The sequence below is a fragment of the Magnolia sinica genome, chromosome 6, assembly GCF_029962835.1.
Source record: "Magnolia sinica isolate HGM2019 chromosome 6, MsV1, whole genome shotgun sequence".
Lineage (NCBI taxonomy): Eukaryota > Viridiplantae > Streptophyta > Magnoliopsida > Magnoliales > Magnoliaceae > Magnolia > Magnolia sinica.
Genome location: NC_080578.1, coordinates 102,929,192 through 102,949,037, shown reverse-complemented (window position 1 = coordinate 102,949,037; position 19,846 = coordinate 102,929,192). Strand labels below are relative to the sequence as shown.

General features: G+C 38.7%; 1 protein-coding gene across 1 annotated transcript in view; it reads right to left on the bottom strand.

The window, feature by feature from the left end:
- Nucleotides 1–19,846, bottom strand: part of LOC131249350 (probable disease resistance protein At4g27220) — a 178,180-nt gene that overhangs the window by 85,450 nt on the left and 72,884 nt on the right. The window lies entirely within an intron of this gene.

Here is a 19,846-nt window from a genome sequence, read left to right as displayed (position 1 = left end):
TGTCTACTTCCCCTGCCAGCAGCCATTGGCTGGGGTCGGTGCTCTGTGGGCCCCACCATGATGTATGTGTTTCATCCATGCTGTTCATCTATTTTTATAGATCATTTTATGATATGAAAGAAAAAATAAGGTATATATCAATCTCAAGTGGACCACATTACAGGAAAAAGTGTTGAATGAACGTTGACCATTAAAAATGTTTTGGGGGCCATAAAAGTTTTGGATCAAGCTGATATTTATTTTTTCCCTTCATCTTAGTCTTTATGGCCTAATCAACAGATTGGATGTCAAATAAATGGTACAGTGGGCCTTAGGAGGATTTTAATCATGGATATCCAATCATTATTGTTTTCATGTGGTGTAGTCTACCTAAGATTTATATCCCTATCATTTTTTGTATCAATCCGTAAATGATCTGCAAAAATGGATGAACGGACTGGATGAAACACATACATCATGGTGGGGCCCATAGAGCACTGACGACCAGCCACGAGGCTGGTGTCTGGGGAGTAGCCGATCCGTCTCCAAGGATTTCACCCCGATTCATTCACTATACCAAAACTAAGGTGGACAACACTAAAAGAAAGAGTTGGAATGGACTCGCCTACCTTGATACCTTTGCAGTGCCATGGAAGCCTTGTGTCAGTTCATCTCAATTAGATTGACTTTATGAACGGTTTGGATAGCATATAAATAGCATGATGGGTCCTATAATAGTGGGCATTTCTATCTAGGGCTGTTCACGAGTTGAGCTAGCTTGAAAAACTCGCTCGACTCGGCTCGAGTCAGCTCGGATTGACTTAGCTTGAATGGCCGATTCAGGCCCAATCAAGCTAATTATTTGAAGCTCGAGTTGAGTTCAAGCCGAGTTCGACTAGGGGGCATTTCAACTCGATTCGAAGCTCGAACTCAAGCTCGACTCTGATCGATTAATAAATATATTATATATTATATATATTATAATATATATATATATATATATATATATATATATATATATATATATATATATATATATATGTATGTATATATATATATATATATTAACTTATATTAATATAAGTTTTAAGTTTTAACTTAAAATAAAAAAAATAAAAAATAAATAAAAAATAAAAAAACAAACCCTTGAGTCTCTACCCGCCACACGCACCCCCTTTCCCTTTCCCTTTCTCTTTCTTCTCTTTCTCTACCCATTGCCACCCACATGCCCGCCCGTACTACCACCGGCAGTTTTCATTTTAGCTCCACAATAATATGATTTCAATTTCTTGAGATCTGCTTCTTGGGTGAGAAACCCAAGAAATCTCAGATTAGTTCTTCTCAGATTTGTTAGAGCTTTAAGGAAATCCAATGATCTGATTAGCTAGAGCTCTTTACTTGGATTTCTGATCTGTTTCTTTTTTAATACTTGGATTTCTATTGGTGGAAGAAGATCAAGAACAGATTAGTTCTTATAGGTTTCCTCATCTGATTCGAAGCTTTATTTGATTTTTTCATTGGGTTTTGCTTTGATTCTCTTAAGATTTTTGAATTTTTTATCAATAGAGGAGGATCAAGAACAGAATCCATTACTCTCTCACCTAACAAGCTTGAGCGCGACTCGAGGTTAACTCGACTCGACTCAAATCAGTAGCTCGACTTGAACTCAACTTAACAGCTTTGGCAAACAAGCCAAGTTTCAATGTTCAGCTCGAGGCCGAGCTTGAACTCGAGTACAGCATGAACAAGTTAAGCCGAGTTTGGCCCACCTTGACTTGACTCCGCTGGATGCCCACCTCTATTTCTATCCTGTTTACCGTAGTGCGGTCCATTTAAAACTTGGATTTGCTTATTTTTGGGATCATGTGGTAACGTGAGCTGGAGAAACTAATGCACGGGGTAGGTGGTAGGGCCACGTAGCTTCCACCCAAAGCTCATTTAGGTGGTTTACGCCATGTAATCATGCTTCAAACCTGTAAATTGTCTGTTGTGGCCCAACTAAGTTTCTAATGGCATGTATTTTTTTTATTTTTTTTATTTATTTTTTTTAATAGTGTTCAAAGATTTTGGCCAGATGCATCTTCTGAATAGATTAGATGACCTCACATACCATCTGGAAGGATTCTACGGTGTGTGTCCCGCATCCTAACTATACCGGTGGTGTCGTCCATATGAGTTTTGGATCAGCAATATTTTTGGATGCCACGAACGATATTAGGTTTCTAACGTTTTGAACGGATTAGATGTGATTAAAACGTCAAGGTGGGCCCATGTGCCAATTTGCAGTCAAAGCTTCTGAAAAAACGATTGTATCAGATCCATCTCATCTCAAGACATAATAAAAGCGAAAGAAAATGCATCAGGCAATTGAGACCGTGAAATCTGTCAGTTGTTCACATGCAGCACGGGAACGGATTGGCTACTCCCCCAGCCAACAGCCACTGCCTGGTGGTCGGTACTCTGTGGGTCCCACCATGATGTATTGTTTTCATCCATGCCGTCCATTCATTTTTATAGATCATTTTATGGTATGAGAACGAAAATGAGGTATATCCCAATCTCAAGGGGACCACATTACAGGAAACATTGTTGATTGAAGATCGACCTTAAAAAACTTTTTGGGGCCATAAAATTTTTGGATCAAGCTGATCTTTGTTTTATCCCTTCATTTGGGTCTGTATGACCTAATCAACAGATTGGATGTCAAATAAACAGTACATTGGACCTTAGGAGGATTTTAATGGTGGATATCCAATCAGTATTGTTTTCCTGTGGTGTGGGCGACGGAGATTTATATCCCTCTCATTTTCTGGATCAAGTCCTCAAATAATCTGTAAAATGGATGAACAGCATGGATGAAACACATACATCATGGTGGGGCCCACAGAGCACCTACCATCAGCCACCGGGCTAGTGGCAGGGGGAGCAGCCCATGCAGCACGCATCCCATTCAGTCCCTCTAAGATGGACGCTTATTAGCTACTGAAGTGACGTCACCTAGTTGAGTAGCGAGGCACCACTGAAGTGACGTCACCAAGTTATGTGGGCCCTACTATGATGCATATGGTGGGGCGCGGATTGGATACTGACAAGGTCAGTAGCCAAATCGCTACTGAAGTGACGTCACCAAGCTCTGTGGACCCCACCATGATGCATGTGTTGTATCCATGTCGTCCAACCATTTTTAAAGATCGTTTTATGGCATTACAAAGAGAATAATATAGATCTAAATTTCAAGTGGACCCACCACAGAAAACTGTGGGAGCCATCACACCCACCGTTGAAGCATTTACATGGCCCACGGTGATGTATTTTTGAGATCCATCCTATTCATAAGTTAACATAGAGATGAAGTGAAAACAAAAATATAAGCTTCATGGGAAACTACCGTGGCTCCTAAAAAGTTTTGAACAGTGGATGTCACTGTCCCCACTATTTTCTATGGTGGGGTCCACGTGAACTTTATATCTATCTAATTCTCTTCCTAATGCCATAAAACGATCTCTAAAAATGGTTGGACAGTATGGATACAACACATACATCATGATGGGTCCACAAAGCTTGGTGACGTCACTTCGGTAGCAATTTGGCTACTGACCTTGTCAGTATCCAATCCGCCCCCCATGTGATCTATGTTTTGTATCAACGCCTGTTCATCCATTTGGAAAGATCATATTATTTCATGATTCAAAGAATGAGTCAGATCCAAACTTCGAGTGGACTCCACCATAGAAAACAGTGGAGAGAGTGACACCCACCATTAAAAAGTTCTAAGGGCTACAAAAGTTTTCGATAAAGCTTATATTTGTGTTTTTCCATCTTTTATGTTTGTGTTAACACATGAAAAGGTTGGATCTCGAATAAACATCATAGTGGACCTTCGGTGGTTTCAACGGTGGACATCACTCTCCCCACTGTTTTCTGTGTTGGGGTCCACTCTAGCCTTGGATCTGCCTCATTCTTTGGATCATGCCTTAAAATGATCTCTCCAAATGTATGGACGGTATGGATACAATACATACATAATGGTGGGCTCCACAGAAATTGGTGACGTCACTTCAGTAGCGGGCCTCGCTACTCAACTTGTCAGTAGCTAATCCGCGTCCCCATAAGATATCATTTCTACGGAACATCCGCATGTGAGTTAACACAAGCAGGATTTCCTACGTGCTGGTTTTTGCATTTGAGTTAACACAAGCAGGATTTCCTACGTGTTGGTTTTTTGCATTTTCCATCTAATCCATTAGGAAGATGCATCTGAAGAGGATGAATGGACACCAAAAAGATCAGGCCATTTCAAAACATAGGTGAGCCATGAAATGCCATTTTACAAGTTTCAGGCATGATTTTACAAGATAAGGATTACTGAGTTTTGAATCAACCTGTGCTTGAGGAGGCGCACATATGAAGGATGGAGTAGATATCACTGAAACATCACACTAAGCCCCACACGTGGATTTATCCGTAGAAACATGTGTATTGGATCGGGCTTTAAAAAAGTTCATTTTTTCCTTTGCTGCAGCTCATTATCGAGCGTGTAGATGAACGGATGATTTTGACCATCATTGTACATAAATGAAGTTTGAACGATAAAAGTAAAATTTTTAATGACTAACAATCAACTCTAAAAATAGATGGCTAGGATCTTCTCTGAAGCTGGATTATGGACCAATAGCTCATTCGTTCTTAGGAGTATATGGACTATTCAAATCGTACCACTTGGCATGTCACCTCAGGAGGAGGTTGGAAAATGAAGCCAAAGGACACAAATTGCCTAGTGACCCTGCCACCACCAACATCCCTCGGTAATGACATCATGTAGAGGGATTTTGCGACCATTGGCGGTGGTTAGAAAGATGGAGCCTACACATGTTTGATATATAGTTATTATGTTGATTATATAATCGACCGGGCTATCTCTAACAGCGGCATATAGCCTAATATCTCGCCATGTCGTGTCACCATGGAGGTCATGTTGGCAGGATCACCATGCTCACAGTGGATTAGGTGTGGCCTCGGCCTCAACCAAGACTGTAGACCCTTACTTTGGAGCCCACCTTGATGTATGTATTCTACATCTATAATGTCCATCCATTTGCGGGATCATTTTAGTGCATAAACTAAGAAAATAAAGTAGATCCAAATCTCAAGTGGACTATGCTACAGGAAACAAGTGGTGATTGAACACCCACCATATGAAAAACTTCCTAATGCAACCGTACGTAATGCTTTTGTAATGTTTATTTGCCATCCAACAAGGTGATAAGGTGACACAAAACTGGTAACTATTCTATAATGTTTAATTGGCATCCAACCTAGTGATAAGGTGACACGAAACCAGTAATGTTTCTGTAATGTTTATTTGCCATCCAACCTATATATGGATAAGGTGACACAAAACTGGACGAACAAAAAAGAAATCTGCTTGATCTAAATTTTTGTGCATGGCCCACGAGAAGTTTTTAACGGTCAAATGTCACAGTTTCCTATGGTATGGTCCACTTAAGATTCCGATCTGGTTAATTTTTTTAGGCTGATGCCTTAAAATGATGTGGCAAAACAGATAAATGATGTGGATGTAGAATACATATATCAAGGTTAGCCTCATGGTAAGTCTTTGGTGTGGTTGGGCCGCACCTACCTGTTCCCCACTATGCAAGGTGTGACCTTATGTGGTGGGAGTTGATTGAGCCATGTGTTGCTGTCAGAGATGGTGCCATATCAAATATATAGTATTGGACCAAACAATATTAAAACGCACTTTGTTGTAAGTCGCGCAATCAAATCATGTTGTGTCAAGTCACCACACAATCAAACTTCCATATCCTCTTTGAATCTTAACCATCAAAATGGCTAGAAATCCTCTACAGCACATGTTTTATATAGTGTGAATAACAATAAGTGACCGTGGGCCATCATATTGTCATGATATTCAGTCTGTCTATCAAGTGACCTTGACGTTAGGTCATGGAGCAAGATGTCAATTAGATGCATGGCTCGGATGAGCCAAACTACAGGGTCAGTGGGGAGGGGACAGAACAGTAGGTTTGTGTATGGGGCCTCCATAATGTGTATGTTTCATCAAGCTTATTCATCACCAACAACTTATTGATCACCAACACGTAAGGCTCACCAGGATGAATGGAAGATGCAAAGGTCAGCCTGACCCAACTATGCAGGTCACACTGCATGAACTTTGTGGTTTGGTAACATAGGGATGAATGATGAGGTCAATCACCATCTTACAGTAAATAGTACACTTATTATTTATAGATAGTCATGATTCCTACTAGAGATTATGGTTTTAGGCCAAAAATAGTGAGTATCCTATTTTGTTCAACCACGGTATTCTCCTAACTTTTCTAAACAATTTGCATCGTTGGACACAAGTTCCAAAACTCAAAGGATGAAGAGTTTTAATCAAACTAAAACTTACTATAAATAGTAAAAATAAAAATAAAATAAATATTTGACCGTCGATTTGATGAAATCTCACAAATTCGGTGTATGCAATCCGGCGTAGGGTTGGGTGGCTAAAGTAGCTCCTCCTACCCTAAAATCTTATATGGGACGTCGGATAACTCATTCCGATTTGCAAAATATACCCATTTTAAGGTCCCGATGATTTGGATCACTTCCACCTCAAATCAGGTCTTTTTTTGTCCATTTTGATCATGAAATTATCCGTGACCTGCTCTACATCATTTGGTATATAATTTTACATTGTCTCCGTTAATGCAGCCGTCTAAGCTTCGTAGTGGGTATCTTTTATATGTAAAATGAACAAGAGGGCTTTCACTTGATGAACGGAGTGGGTTTCATGTACACCACATGGAAGGCCTGACAGAGTTCGGGTGTTTAACATGTTTCGTGAGACAGGTGTTATGAATAATTCCAATCCATTCAAACTCACGGCCCTACAAGGTGGGAACACGTGTCCTGGTCAAAACGCGCAAGGTTCAAGTAAAATAGCTAAAGCAAAAGTAAAGGAATAAAGGAATCTAGCGTACATAGCTTAGTGTGGAAGCTTGGCGCCTCTCCAGTAAATTGTTTTGAGCGCTGACCTTGGTGTCTTTAAGGGCTGCTCGCTGTAAAGCAGTATACCTGTGATCTATTAGTTTCCAGTTGAAAAACTCTTGCTTTGATTTTTGACACATTTTCCAGATAAAAGAACAAGTCATCAATCATATCATCTTTATGAGGAACTTGGTAGGGAATTGTATGATGTGCAATTCATGTGGCAGGTAAGGCCCACCTATGTTTTGAACTGCATCGAATTTTGGATTTTTTTTTTTTTTTCCTTTTTTCTAATGAGGCTCACTTGAGGAATGTGTTAGATGGAACCCATATACCGTGGAGGACCCTGCAAAACCATATGATCTCCTCTCCCTGTTGTTCCTTGCGGTGGGCCAAATAAGTCGTCGTTGGTAGGTCAAATTTTTAGCTGGTTGGCCTAACAATAAGTGGTTCACTTTATGGATGGATTAGATGTGTCATGCACAACACAGTGAGCCATGGATTTCACAGGTAGATACATATGCTGTAGTATTTCACAATTAGATCAATTCGAAAGAGACCTAAAGTTAGAAATTATCAATATGTAATATAAGGGGTGGCCTTTATAAAAAATATAGTTACTTGTTCACACTTTGAGTATAGGGTTGCGATGTAGTAATAATCTCGGTAAGACCGAGGTCGAATCCACATGGACTGAACTTCGTATATAATCTGAAAGTAACCAGAACTAGAATCAAAAGAAGATGTATCTAAATCAGAAGAATTTAAGAGAATAATGATGAAACACTTTAACTAAAACTTGTAAAATTCAAAGGTGAGAAACGAGGATGTCAAGGATCCACTCGTAGAGATCAGGGAGATCTATGTTTGATTTAAAACACAACTGGAATCAGACTCCCATCTTCATCCAATTGGAAGATAATTCATTAAAAATCAACTATGAACTTCCTTTGATCTAGTTTTCAATAGAAGATAGGTAGATGAACTAGAAGTGATTCCATCATAAAACTATGCCCATAAGACAAAGCAAACAACATAATTTAATCAGTCCACAACCAATCTAAGAGAGTTATGAACGTTAAGAACGGTTCCATCATCCAACCATGCACAGGAGACGATGGTGAACAAGATGGTCTCCTAAATTCACGATCTCATAATGAAAAGAACATACTCAAAGTTATTGCAGATCTACTGTAATTTGAGTCATAATAAACCATTAAAAACTAAAAGCCTTATAATTAAACTAGAATAAAAATTAATTCAGTTTAAACATGAATCAAAATGCATAAAGAAAAGTCTTTCATTATACTACAAGCTTCACCTCTTAACCCTATCTAAGCCCCAGCTAAGTGGTTTAGCCTGACATAGTCATGATCAAGCTAAATCTCAAATAAACGTAAAGGAAAATAAAGAAGAAAAGAAGGAGAAAAGAAGAAAACCGCCCAGCTGTTCACCTTCTCTCTCTCTCTCTCTCTCTCTCTCTCTCTCTCTCTCTCTCTCTCTCTCTCTCTCCCACGCTCCACGGCCCAAAGATGATCTTAAGCTCTCTTTCTCCCTCTCTTTTATAGGCTTAGCAAAGTCGGTCAAGCCTGGAGATGTCGCTGGAAGTCGGTCGGTGGAGAACCAACTCTGTTTCGCAGTAGAGTGCGCAGAAACGGGAAGCAGCCGCGTTTGAACTGAGTTATGGGACGCTGACTGTCCTCTTCTTAGATTCTAACTCCTTGGTAGGGTTCAAGACCCCCTTTTTCAGCTTCTGGATGGTTCAGATCATAGATCCAACCGTGATCAAGATCACACAATGGCCCACAGAGGGCCAAATGTGCGGATGCACGTCCTTACACACAAACCTGTGCTGGAACATTCGGTGGGCCCCGCAGTGATGTTTCTTGGATTCTTGGTGAAAAACAATCGGAAAGGAATGGTTTTAAAAGAGTTTTGGTGTGTTTTCTGGCGATCCACATGTTTATGTATTCTTGGGATCAAAATATCAACATGGCTAGGGTTTTGGCCCCCCTCTGGATCGAATGAACGGTTCAGATCAAGCATATGGGTGATGGGTGGGGCCCACTGAGTTTCATCCGGTCAGACGCTATCTGCTTGCTGGGTTTCCTACGTGAGAAAGATGAGTCGACGTCTTTTGACCAACCGTCTTGGTCTAGTGCACGTCGAGTGCACTTATACACTCATGCACTAGCACTGCCAGTGGGGTCCACTTGTGATGTTTCTAATAACTTTACTCCGTTCATTTATTTTTTCACCCATTTTAAGGGGTTGAGACCAAAATTGAAGCATATCCAAAGATCAGGTGGGGCCCAGATCAGGGATTTAGTGGTTGATCTGTCTGTTAGGCCACTTCCATAAAGATCCAATAGCTAAAATTCGACGTGTATGGTTAATTTAGGGTCCTTAGGCCAAATATAAAGTTTCGAGCTAAATAGATGGTGGGAACCCTGTGATCTTGCATTCTGGACGACTTTCAGGCCTCTTTAACGTGAATTGTTTGATTTTCTCGGATCTCTGACGTGTAAATTTTTCGATCAAAAATCCCTGGAGTCCATCCCTTACCTTGGTGACTTCTGAGTGTTAAATCCATGCTTTTACTACCCTTTTTCAGTTCAAGCTCCTAAATTCACCTTGCATCATAAACATGATTAAAATCGGTCGTTAAACAGTATCATGTTCATAAAATCAGGTAATAACTGGAGTCTAATATGTAATATTTGACTCTCAATACAATCCTCAACCAGCATTTTGTTAGTCCCGAGCAAAGTATGCGAAAAATAATTTAAGAATTGCGGGACAATTCCTATAAAATCGAATGATTTTTGAAAAACAATTCAGTCAATAGAATTCTAAGATTCATGAATGTTGGGCATTACTTTCTCCTATATTCAAGCGTACAATAAACTTCATAGTCAAGTTCAAAGTGTTAATCCATCCATTAGAAAAATTCTAAACATTGAATTCCATGGGTGTATAGTGTAATCTCAGCTTATCATCATTAAAAGTCCAATCGTCAATTTTCATGATAACATTAATAATTAAACATAACATTCCTGGAAAACCCAACCTAAACTGAGACTTGCCTTACAGTTCAGCCTTTTTACTTTTCCAACTTTTGATTTTTCCATCGATGGCTTCACGCTGTGTCAATCTTTTTAAAGATCTTTAACAGGTAGCCGTTGCTGATGACAACTGTTTTTTAGCTAGATATATTTTTTTCTCTCTCAAATTCTCCAAGTTGGTTCCTTTCATGCTTAGTAATTACCAAGTTAACAATTCAATATCGAACGGAAACCTTGATGTGCAGGCTAGATGTGACATGTGAAATCATGACTCAATCAATGTTTAAAAATTCTAATCATGAATTAATAATTCGAATTTAACTGTGAAATCTGACAGTTAATTGAATCTAAAAGTCATAAATCACCAACATTACGTATCTTATACTTCTTAAATCAAAACTATCCTTAAACATCACTCGAATTCATAAGAATTTCTAGAAAAAATTTCAAAATTTTTCACAATTTTTGTTCGAGACAGAAAACACTAATTAGGTAACCTAATCTCCCATCCCTATCCTAAAATGTACATTATCCTCAATGCAAAAGATATAAGCATACAATGTACGTGAGACAACGAAATTAAAGGAGAAGTAATGGAAAGATAATACATGAGGAAGGAATTGTACGGCTTTTTCCAAAGAGATCTTAGCGTGAAAGTGAGTCAACATAAAAGTTAAACTAACAAAAGCTAACTATCCTAGAACAACTGGAAAGCAAACTATCCTAACGACATAAAGCCGACTATCCTAGAATGATATAAAGCAAACTACCCTAATACTATAAAAGCAGGGGAAAAACTACTCAGTCATGCCGCAAGGTTCCTCTTCTAGCTAATATCTTTATAAATTTCTCAGTAGGTTTCTTAACAAGATCATCCAAAAGCCCTTTTCCCAATAGGCTTGGATGCCCTGGAGTATTAATTTTCAGAGAAATTTATAGATTTTAGCATAAAATTATCGCTGAATCGCTTGAGGTATCTAAAGTATATATGATTCACATGTAAAAGAGAAAGTTTCAGAGTTGGTACCCTATAATGAATCGGAGATTACAAGTAGATAAAATTTAGAAAAATTTTCAGGAAGTGATGTAGTCTCAACGCATTCTGAAGTTTTGAACTCTAGTTCAATTTTCAGCTCCTCCTCCTTTAATGATAGACATTTAGGATCTGGGGAAGGAGATGCTTCAAAATAAGGGTCCTCTCAATCCATGATAACTATTGAGATATTTTCTTGCAAGGCATTCACTATATCTTTTATAATGGGAATCTGCAAAGTGTATCAAGCAATCATCCAAAAAATTGAAAAATTCAGCTAAGTGTGACTTATTTTTCTAATTGAAATTTGTGATAATCTACCCAAAGATTTCATCGTCTTTGAAAGTGGATGAACGCATGCTCTCTTGCTCTTGCCTGTACAGACAGATTGAAAATCAACAGGGGAATCATTGTTGTGAACACTCTGTTTACTGAAACTACTCAGTAGAGGCATTGAATCGTCAAAAGTGTACAGCTCAGATGGTGGCCTCAACTGGGTGGTTTCAAATTCCAGAGTCATATCAAGCAACTCGTCCCTCTCCCCAATCATATCATCATTCAATTTAGGAGAGTGGTTCAAACATATCTTACAAGAGTTAGAATGGTCGGTTGTAAGGGGCTCATCCTCCACATTTAAATCGTTCATGTTAGATGAGTGGAGTAGATCCTTATGACCGATCACTTCGTGTACTTCTTGATCATTGACCTGGACTAAACTTGAAGTTGATTCCAGTGAATCTTGGGTTGTGCTCTCATGAATTTTATTCTAATACTTATCATCATCCAATTTAGTGTAATTCACAAGTGAGATGAGATTACTTTCCTCACATTCTGTTCCTAGGTTAGGTTGAGGTTTGAATAAACTAACCTCTTCCTCATCATTGGAACCAAGTGTGTTATGTGAGTGAAGTGTGTCATTATCATCATATTTGAAAGACACCCACGTCTCTTGACCATTCCTTTGGACCGTCATCAAGATTGACTCTTCGAAGAATTGAACCATATGCTCATTAACATAATCTAACTCTTCATTCCAAATTCCAGAGTTCTTTAAAAGTGAGTTAGGATCACTTTCCTCGCATTATTTCTCTGAATTGGGTTGAGGCTGAGGTAAACTAGCCTTGTTTCTCTCATTGAGGTGCGATTCAATTACTTCTAATGAATTCATCATGTCTGCAACATGTTGGTTGAATTGTTCTAGATTTTTCATGATATGCAAACATGAATCCTCTTGAATCATTTCTGGTTGGATCTCAAAGGTAGGGGATTCAAGATAATAATCACTATAGCATGTTGTTGGTTCATCTTTCCAATTTTGATGTTTCCACTGATCATAGTCATATGGATCATAGGTAGGAAAATCCGATGGTTGTTGATACATATTATCACCCATGATATAATCACGCATTATTTTCTTCTTGTCTAATGGGTGATAATAATTCTCACTCCCATAGTTATGATAACCCCAACACTCATGTACTGTCCGTCGGGTGTAATTGTTCTCCCACATATGATCGCGTAAGGACTTCTTAACCGGTAGAGCATTATATTCCAGTCGGTTTTCGATGATGGTTTCAGAACAATTTTGAGACATGGGTTGTTTCATAACATAATCATTTGACAGCCCTACCTTCTCAGTATATTGACGTTCCCACTCTTGCATATACATGGTGAAACTCTAATCTTAAACCTAATCCTAAAGGAAAAATTCTACAGCAATAAGAGATCTAAAAATAAAAAGAGAAATAATTAGAAAGAAGTTACCAGATTAGAGAGTTCTATGTTAGGATCCTGCAAAACAAAATAAAACAAGTTAGTTTCTAAAAACAGAAAATCTAAAATAGAAAGAGGAGTTAATTTCTAAAAAGGAAAGAAATCCTAAAATTAGAAAGTTTCTAAAAATAGAAAATAAAACCTAATCTAAAAATAAAAGATAGAAAAACTAGAAAGAGATTACCAATCTAGAAAGTCTATAACAGGGTTTTACAAAACAGGAAAGTTAGGTTAGTTTCTAAAAATCAAATAGGAAAACCTTAATCTTAACCTAATTCTAAAACTAGTTAATCTTAGAAAAATGTAACCGTCAGTTCCCCGGCAACAGTGCAAAAAACTTGTTCACACCCCAAGTATAGGGTTGCGATGTAGTAATAATCTCGGGTCAAATTCACAGGGACTGAACTTTATATGTAATCTGAAAGTAACCAGAACTAGAACTAGAAAAATATGTATCTAAATCAGAAGAATTTAAGAGAATAATGATGAGACACTTCAACTAAAACTTGTAAAATTTAAAAGTGTGAAACCAGGGTGCCAAGGATCTGCTTGTAGAGATCAGGGAGATCTATACTTGATTCAAGAACACAACTGGAATCAAAGTCCCATCTTCATCCAATTGGAAGATAATTCATTAAAAATCAACTATGAACTTCCTTTGATATAGTTTTCAATAGAACATAGGTAGATGAACTAGAAGTGATTTCATCACAAAACCATGCCCATGAGACAAAGCAAACAACAGAATTTAACCAATCCACAACTAATCTAAGAGAATTATGAATATTAGGAATGGTTCCATCATCTAACCTTGCCCAAGAGACAATGGTGAACAACATGGCCTCCTAAATTCACAGTCTCATTAGAAAAAAAACATACTCAAAGCTATTACAGATCTATTATAATTTAAGTCACAATAAGTCATTAAAAACTAAAGGCATTCCTTATAATCAAAATAGAATCAAAATTAATTTAGTTTAAACATGAATCAAAATGCATAAAGAAAAGTCTCCCATTACACTACAAGCTTCACCTCTTAACCCTAGCTAAGCCCTAGCTAAGAGGTTTAGCCTGACATAATTATGATTAAGCTAAATCTCAAATAAACATAAACGAAAATAAAGAAGAAAAGAAGGAGAAAAGAAGAAAACCACCTAGCCGTTCACCCTCTCTCTCTCTCTCTCTCTCTTTCTTTCTTCCCACGCTCCACGGCCCAAAGATGATCTTAAGCTCTCTTTCTCCCTCTCTTTTATAAGCTTAGCAAAGTCGGTCAGGCCTGGAGATGTCACTGGTAGTCGGTCGGTGGAGACCCAACTCTGTTCCGCAGCAGAGTGTGCAAAAACGGGAAGCATTTGCTTTTGAACCGAGTTTTGGGATGCTGACAGTCCTCTTCTTGGATTCCGACTCCTTAGTGGGATTTAAGACCCCATATTTCAGCTTCTAGACGGTCCGGATCATAAATCCGACCATGATCAAGATCACACAACGGCTCACGGAGGGCCGGATGTGCGGACGTGTTTACTTATGCGCGAACCTGCGCTGGAACGTTCGGTGGGCTCCACACTGATGTTTTTGGAAAGATCCACCTAGTTCATTGGATTCTTGGCTAGAAATCAGTCGGAAAGGAGTGGTTTTGGACGAGTTTTGGTGCGGACTACTATCAAATCAACTCGCCATTCATCCTGCATTTTCTGGCGATCCATGTGTGTACGTGTTCATAGGACCAAAATCTCAACATGGATAGGGTCTTGGCCCCCCTCTGGATCGAATGGACGGTTCAGATCAAGTATATGGGTGATGTGTGGGGCCCACTGAGCTTCGTCTGGTCGGACGATGTCCAGTCACTGGGTTTCCTGTGTGAGAAAGATGGGTCAGCGTCTTGTGACCAACCGTCTTGGTCCAGTGCACGTCGAGTGCACTTATGACTCATGCACAGGCACTGCCAGCGAGGTCCACTTGTGATGTTTCTGATAACTTTAATCCGTTCATCTGTTTTGTCACCCATTTTAAGGGGTTGAGACCAAAAATTGAAGCATATCCAGAGATCAGGTGGGCCCTAGATAAGGGATTTAGTGGCTGATCTGTCCATTAGGCTACTTTTACAAGGATCCAATGGCTGAAATTCGACTTGTATGGTTAATTTAGGGTCCTTAGACCAGATATAAAGTTTCGAGCCAAACGGATAGTGGGAACCCTGTGATCTTGCATTCTGGATGACCTTCAGACCTCTTTAATGTGAATTGCTTGATTTTCTCGGATTTCTAATGTGTTAAATTCTTTGATCTCAGTCTCCTGGGGTCCGTCCCTTACCTTGGTGACTTCTGAATATTAAATCCAAGCTTTTAGTACCCCTTTTCAGTCCAAGCTCCAAAATTCACCTTGCATCATAAACACGATTAAAATCGGGCGTTAAATAGTATTATGTTCATAAAATGAGGTAATAACTGGGGTCTAATATGCAATATTTGACCCTCAATATTACTATTAATGAACTTTAGCAGGATTGCAACAATTTATCATACTGGATCAATCTGACAAGAAAGATTAGGGTAATATTCAATCTCCTTACAAGCCCATAGACTGAAGTGCTTTGTTTCAAATCAATTCTTCATTGCAATAGCTTTGAATCACCTCTTTAGTTAAAAGCTGTGATAGGCCTTGGGGAATTAGTCCCCATGGACTTCTCTGTACTAAAGTGAATGATTAAGTTACTTATAGATGTATGCATGTAGTCTAGGAACACTTTGGGGTGGACACCCAAACGAATAGCTTAGTAATTAGGCCATAACATTTAGCAACAAATTAATCTTTAACTCAATGAATGCTCTCTAAACCAAGCTAGGTAGGGGTGGTGGTGGTGTCAAAGTTGGTCATTCAAATATTTTTCTAAGTGTGAGTTTTCATAAAGTCTTTGTAAGAGAAGAAGGTTGTTACTAATAAAGTTCTCTAAGAAGAAGGTTGGTCATTCGACTATTCTCTTGTTTTTGCTTGTCGGTTATATGTGTTCACTCCCCAAGTATAGGGTTGTGATGTAGTAATAAACTCGGTGAGACCAAGGTCGAATCCCAAGGGACTGAAACCTGTACGTAATCTGAAACTAAATAGAACTAGAATTAGACTAAGATGAAATCTAAATCGAATGAATTTGAGGGAATAATGGTGAAATATTAATCTAAAACTTAAAGAATTCAGAGGTAGGAAACTAGGGATTCAGAGGTAGGAAACTAAGGATTCAGAGGATCCACTTGTAGAAATCAGGGAGATTTACGGTCGATTCATGAACTCAATTGGACTTCGAGTCCCATCTTCATTCAGTTAGAAGATATAACCTGAAAATCAATTCTTAACTTTATTTAATCTAGTTTTCAAGAGATCAGATGGGTGTAAATTAGAATGGATTCCATCACAAAACCATGCCCATGAGACAAAGCAAACAACAGAATTAAACCAATTCACAGTCAATCTGAGTGATGTATGAATGTCAGGAAGAGTTCCGTCATCCAACCATGCCCAGGAGACGATGGTGAACAACAGGGTTCCCAAATTCATAAACCCTATAATGCTAAGAACATGCTCAAAGCTATCGCAGATCTATTGTAATTTCAGTCACAACAAACCATTAAAAACTGGAAGCATTCCTATTAATCAAACTAAATCAACATCAACTTAGTCTAACATGAATCAAAGCCATAACATGAATCAAAACCATAGAATCGTTCCCATCACACCACAAGCTTCACCTCTTAGCCCTAGCTAAGAGGTTTAGCCTAAGATAGACATGATTAGGCTAATTCCTAAATAAAACAAAAAATAATAAAAATAAAAAACAAAGAAACTCAAACTGCTCCACGTCCACCACTCCTCCATCACCTGCTCTCTCCTTTTCTTTTCCTTTTATAGGGCAAGGAGGTCGGTGGGAAGCTGCACTGGAGTCGGTGGAGCTTTCACAACTCCTTTCGCAGCTGCGTGCGAAGCAAGAACGCATAAGTTCTTGCGCTGGCTGCCGGTGGGGTCCATAATCTGTTTTATCAAAGAAATTCACGCCGTCCATTGGTTTCCCCTCGAAAAACCAGTCGGATCTTATCAGTTTTGGATCAGCTTCGTGGTGGCCCACGAATTATTTTAATCCACCGACAGTCTTCCGTTTGAACGATCGAAAACTGATCTCTGATGTATCTTGAAATTTCTCCACTTAGGCCATGTTTATAGGACCATTTTAAGCCTGATGGACGGTCCCGATTATCTGAATCATGGACCATGGTGGCCCTCAAGAACGGACCGCAACCTCTGTTGTGAAATAGAGTCGACGCACGTCGCCTTTGTGAAGTGTGATGGCCCATTGATTGCTGTTAGGTGAAAGATCCACACCGTTCATTGGATTCAGGACGAAAAATCAGTCGGGAAGGACTGGTTTTTGTCGAGTTTTAGTGCAGTCCATTGATGTTTTTCTTCTGCCGTTCATCTTACATTTTCCGAAGATTCACGTGCGAACACGTACATGGGGCCAAAATACGAGCTTGACGAGGGTTGTAGCTACCCCTTTGATGCAATGAACGGTTCGGATCATCGAATCAAATGATGTGTGGGGCCCACAACGCAGATCAGCGTCGAACGGCGTAAATGCTATTGCGTTTTTTTTATTTTGGAAGAAGAAGTCGGTCAAGAGTCGGTTTGACCGACTCTTCGTTGCTGTGCACGGCTAGTGCACTTGTGCACTATGCACACTCATGCTCAAGTGGGGTCCACTTTGATGTTTTCGAGAAATCCGCTCCATCCATTCATTTTTTCAGCTCATTTAAACGGTTGAGATGAAAACTAGAGCGTATCCAGATATCAGGTGGGCCCTACTTAAGGATTTAAGGGGCTGATCTATTCATTGGGACACTTTCACAATGATCCAATGGATGATTTTTGACGTGTACGGTTAATTTATAGTCCTCAGTCCACATATGAAGTTTCGGGCCGAACAGATGATGGAAACCCAGTGATCTTTCATTCTGGCCAACTTTCAGGCCACTTGAGCTTCAGTTTCTCGGTTTTCTCGGATTTTCGGCATGTATATCCATTGATCTTAGTCCCCTGAGGTTTGTCCCTTGCCTTGGCATTATCAGAGCATTAATTCCATTCTCTTAGTACCATTTTCCAGTCCAGGCTCCTAAAGTCACCTTGCAGCACAAACACGATTAAATCAGACCGTTAGACAGTACAATGTTTGTAAATTCAGGCAATAACCGGGGTCTAATATGCAATATTTGACCCTCAATAATATGTTAGGTAAGGCCTTTTTTGTATTTGCTAATAGCTTGGATCACATCTAAAATCCTTCAAAAGAGTTACATGTGTAACATGTGTGTCACTAGGCTACTAATTTATTTGGCACATGATCCACAGATGATATCCCAAAACTATTAGATTTTCAATTGCATCACTATAATTACTTTAATATGATGATATGGACCCTCCAAACATTGTCCATGTAAATCAACTATTAAAAATCGTTTGTTAGTCACTCAGATGTGATCTTGTGCTTGTGGCCCATCCAAGACATGAAATTTCATCATTTTGAAGCAAAGTATATATTTCAAAGGGCTTATTACAACTATTGTGTCAAACATTACACATGTACACTAATCAGAGATATTAAAGTTGATTTAGTAATTAAATTCAAACCCATGTAAATATATTATACACAACTACTTTTGGATTACAGGAGACTATGAATCTAGGGTGCCAAATACAATAGGAGGATTTCAAATATAGGGAGTTCCAAATCCATGCTCCCAAACAGGCTTTTAGGGGTTTATTAGTGGCCCTAACATGCTGACTTGTAGATTAAGCTTGTCAAAAATGTTTGTACCCGTGGCAAAACAAAAGCAAAAGAAAAAGCTTTAGTCAGCAAAGGCAGCGAAATTTGTCTAGCTGTCCTCCAATCAAATGGAAATGCATACATACAACACATGCGCCCCTTTCTTTGCCTTTGACGTGTCGTTTTCCGTTAGGAAAAAAATAAAAAAAAATAAAAAAATATGGGCCTCAACATAAGGATCACCAAAACCAGGATAAATAGTCTACTTATTCTCATTTTATGGTCGTGGCCCACCTAGTGAGCATATAGGTCCAATTGTTTCCCTACAAGACATTTATAGTACAGCCTACCTTTTGAATGGCTTGGATGATCCACACAAAATGATATGATAGAAGGAAACAAATCATTGTACAGAAAACTCACACAGGAGTTCTTGCATGTGGACATTTCTCAACTAAGAAACGGTTGAACAAATTGCCCGATTTCCTTCCTCGTCCTCAACACAGGGAGTAATGGGGATGTGATGCCTACCATGAAAGGCTAAGTAACTTATTTGAGATAAGTAAGTTTGATTTGAGATTAATTATAAGTCACTTTTTTACTTAAAGTTTCTTAATTACTTTAGCGTAATAGGTAAAAATCAGGATAAGCAACTTGAGGCATTAATAGCTTATTTTAATTAACTTACAATCCAAATACCCTCTAAAAGTCTTTCAAATTGTATTTAGGGCCTATTGTGTTTTGCATATTCCATCTAATCCATTGGGAGAAAGCATCCATTCAGGATAAACGAATAATTAAAAAAAATCATGCCTTTCCAAAAATCAAATGAGCCACAAAATGTGATTTTAGAGATTTTAGGCATGATTTTACAAGATAAGGCCCATTGGAGTCTTGAACCAACTTAAGTTTCAGAAGCCAAAAAGATTAGGTTGGGGCATCAATGATGGATGGAGTAGATGTCGCTAAAACATCAAGATGAGCCCCACAAGTGGATTTGATCTGTCCTTAAAAAAATATATTTATTTTGCTACTGGTGCAGCTTATTATAGAGTGTGTAGATGATCTGATAATTTTTATCAACACTCCATGTAGATGAGTTTATAACAATGGAAATAAACTTCCCACGAAATAGCATTCAATTGTAAAAATAAAAAATTAGAATCCTCTTTA